Raw genomic sequence first — 4,095 nt, forward strand, 5'->3', positions numbered from 1 at the left:
GATTTTTTACAGAGAGGAAGAGAGAGAGATAGAGAGTTAGAAACATTGATGAGAGAAACATTGATCAGCTGCTTCCTGCACACTCCCCACTGGAGGTGTGCCCGCAACCAAGATACATGCCCTTGACTGGAATCGAACCTGGGACTCTTGAGTCCGCAGGCCGACGCTCTATCCACTGAGCCAAACCGGTCAGGGCGGTTTCAGATCTTTTCTGATTGTGAAGTCTAAGGCCCACATCCCATCTATTGTACAGCCGAGCTGTGGGGTCTGGGGCATTTCTTTTAATCAAACTTATTCATCAATTTTTTTCAACAGAACATATAAATGCTCATACCAGGGAGTGAAATGAAGACCAAAAATAGCTTCTCCTTAGTTCAGGTCATTTTGGCACCACATAATTTGACACCAAACCTAGGTGAAACTTTCTGGCCTCCTAAGCTTTTAGGACTTCAACCTTGTAGAGAAGGGCTAGTGGGTCTGGAGTATTTGTCTGATGGGGCTGGCGTGTGGATAAAACGAGTTAGTACTCACAAGGCACTTAGAGCCAGGCCTGGCACAGAGTGAGTGTGCAATGCTCAAGGTCCTCCCATGGCTCCCCAATGCTCAAGGTCCTCCCATGGCTCCCCTGTCCTCAGGGTAATGTGCAGTCAATTTCACATGAGGCCCTTCATGACTGGAGTCCTGTCTCCAGCCTCAGGTCTTCCTCTGCCCTGCACATCCTACACTTTAGCTTTGATATCTCTTTTCAGTTTCTCAGATACACTGGGCTCTCTCTCTGCAGGCTGGTGCACTTGCTGTGTCTTCTGCCTGAAATGCTCCCCTTCCCAATCCCCTTTTCTTCCTTCCTTCCTTCCTTCCTTCCTTCCTTCCTTCCTCCCTTCCTCCCTTCCTTCCTTCCTTCCTTCCTCCCTTCCTCCCTTCCTCCTCCCTTCCTCCCCAGAGAGGAAGAGAGAGGGAGAGATAGAAACATCAATGATGAGAGGGAATCATTGATTCCCTGCTTCCTGCACGCCCTCCACTGGGGATTGAGCCCGAAACCTGGGCTTGTGCCACGACTAGCAATCGAACCGTGACCTCCTGGTTCATAGGTTGATGTTCAACCACTGGCCATGCTGGCAGAGCCCAACCCCCTTTTCTTAATTGTTTCTTCCTATAGGTTCCAAAGCTCTCACCTAAGCACAAATCACATGCTGCGAAAGTTGCTGGTCTCCTCCGCAACTTTCTGGGAAAGCAGTAGCCACATGCACAACTGTCTCTGGCATACAGCTGGCGTTGAATGAATGAGCATCCTCACCCGTCAATGGCATTGTCATTAGCTCAGGGACTGAATATGTGTTTGTTGAATGAAACACAAGTCTGGAAGGAAGACCCCACCCCCCATATGCATCCCAGGAGAAGATTCTTGGAATGTTCTCTCCCTCCCTCCTCCCCTTCTTCCCTCCTTCCCTTCTTTCCTCTCCAAATTCCTTAAGTGATTTTTAAACAGGGACCCAGTCCATGCAGGGGGCCAGTGAGGCCTCCAGGATTGCAGGGCCTGGGGGAGGTGGAATGAGTACATTAGGCAGAAACCACTTGTTCAGGGTTAGTAGAGGCCTCTGGGGCCTGGGGAGCAGGGGGTGGGATGAAGGCGGCCTCTGGAATCCTGGACAATTGCTATAAAATAAACTCCATAATCAGGTAAATGCGCTCGTGTGGGGGATGGTTCCCCTGCAGCTGTGGGCATCCTCCCGGCCGGAGGGGACCTGTCTAATCTCAGGGTAATGAGAACGTGGGTCCAATTACGACGGAGGGCCGAGGCCTAGGCCGGGCCGGAGTGGGGGAGCTGGGCCCCTGGCAGCGGAATTAGAACATTTAAGCTGTCAGGCCGAATCCGGGACAGGCCTGATTACCTGGTCCACTGAGGGGCCGCTTTGGTTTGGTGTCGACTATAATTTCCTGGCCGCCAGCCGTGAAGCCAGGGGCCACCTTCTCTCCTGTGTGATGGGGGTCTACGCCCTGCCTCTCTGACCTCCACCCCCCCAGACCCACCCAGGGGGGCTCCGCTGGGCCTCCCAAGGTGTCTGTGTGGGACAGGAAGCGGAACAGGTACATTAGTGTGTGTGATCCGTGGACACAGGTTAAGGCCGTGTGTGAATGACACGTGCACAGGAAGTGGATACGGCACACGTGGTATGGATACCCTGGGTATGTGTCAGTGATACAAGACACATGTCCCCGTGGATTATGTGCCGCAGAACCAGCAATGGGGTGTGTGGGGGATTCATGCACATGGACTCTATGTACAGGATACCTGTGTGTGGACAAGTGCACAGAGCAGGGCCGCATGTACATAGGTTATATGCGGTGTGTGCTCACAGTTGTGTGTCCTGGTCTGTAAATGCCATGAAAGCAGGGATCAAGTCCACCTTGCGGACTGCTGACCCCCCAGCACCTGTCTGGTGGATAGGTGCTGATTGCATAAATGCTGAGAGAATTCATATCTGTATGAAATGGGAGCTATGTGATGCATGTATTAAAGGTAAGAGTGTATGGAGTTGCCATGGAACGGGCTGGTGTGTGCGCGCGCACGCACGTTACTTGTCCTCGTTGCGTGACATGGGGGCATGAGCAGTGGAATGCTTCAAGGATCTGAACTATGTGAGCTTGAGGCCTGCCTCCTCCACTTAGACTGTGTGATCTCAGACAAATCATTTAGCCTCTCTGAGCCTGACTTTTCTCAGCTGTGAAATGGATTATAATAAGACTCACAGCTAGCATTCATTGAGCTCTTACTATGCGCCATTGCTGCACTATCTAGGCTTCTCAGGCATGATGGTCGTACTGACTTTTCACAATAACCCTCGTACTAAGTATGGCTACTGCCCCACTTTGCAGGCGGAGAGGCCGACGCTCTCAGATGTTAGAGACGGTGAAGCCAGGGCCCAAACATGGGCAACCTGACTGCAAGGTGAGCTTTTACTGCCAGGATAGTAGACAGTGCCTATTGCATAGGGTTGTCCTAAGGATTGACCATGACCATACAAGTAAAGCACTTAGTGCTGCCTCTTGTCATGTAGTAAGCGCTGTGAATGTTACTATATTATTCGCACAACACGTGTGTACGGGATGTGTAAAACAGGTGCAAAGACTGTGTGGGAAATGTGCATGTAGTATATCTGAGTAAGAGAGTCCATATGTAGGTGTATTTGTGGGTGTGTATAGTATATGCCATCCATTCAAACAAGGTTTATGATACATGTACTTGCATATATGCACGTGATATATTTCACACAATGAACACAAGATGTGTAAATAGTGTATTATGAAATTGACAAGTAGCTTATGAAATGAGAAAAAATGCATACTTGAAGTGTGGGATATATAAACCTACATTGGCTCTGTCCTTATGCATTGAGGAATATATGCAAATGAGGTGGTCACAGATATCTGAGGTGCAGGCGTGGTCACAAATGTGCACATTTGTGTGTGCACAGAAGTGACACAAACAGATATAGATATGCACAGAGTGTATATGCACAGATATACATACCACCCGTATGCAATGCATTGTATGTGGTCTGGCATGGGCACATGTATGCAAAGTGCTTATGCACAGGTAGAAAGAGAGGCACTCCGACAGACACGCTGTGTTTGCGTAATGCACGCACTTGAGGGCAGACTGTAGTCTTTTATATTGATTTTTTACAGAGAGGAAGGGAGAGGGATAGAGAGTGTAGTCTTTTTTAGATGTATATATTTGTGATTCATGTTCTGTGTCTCTGCTTAAATGTCGCCTTCTCAGTTAAAATACCCATAACCACCCTATTGAGAACAGACCCAGTTTCCCATGCCAGGCCCTTCTTTATTTTCTCTCCCCGCAAAAAATACTATCCCTTTTAAATATACTATACAATTCAGTCGTTTATGATGTTCATTGCTTTCTCCCTGGAATGTAAGTTCAGGGAACCAAGGACTTATCTCAGGTTTGTTCCCGGCGGAATCCCCCAGCACAGGACCCGGCACCTGAGAGATGCCCACGCACAATCTGTGGAGTCGACAAGTGGATGTCTGCGCGCCTGCAATGCAGCTGCAGGGGCCGATGCGGGCGGGCGCTGG

At 49.5% G+C, this 4,095-nt stretch overlaps 1 protein-coding gene across 1 annotated transcript in view; it reads left to right on the plus strand.

Annotated features, from left to right (window-relative positions):
* The window catches only part of LOC102758139 (protein maelstrom homolog), a 20,534-nt gene that overhangs the window by 4,507 nt on the left and 11,932 nt on the right, over positions 1-4,095 (plus strand). The window lies entirely within an intron of this gene.

This window comes from Myotis davidii, unplaced genomic scaffold, assembly GCF_000327345.1.
Source record: "Myotis davidii unplaced genomic scaffold, ASM32734v1 scaffold964, whole genome shotgun sequence".
Taxonomy (NCBI): Eukaryota; Metazoa; Chordata; class Mammalia; order Chiroptera; family Vespertilionidae; genus Myotis; species Myotis davidii.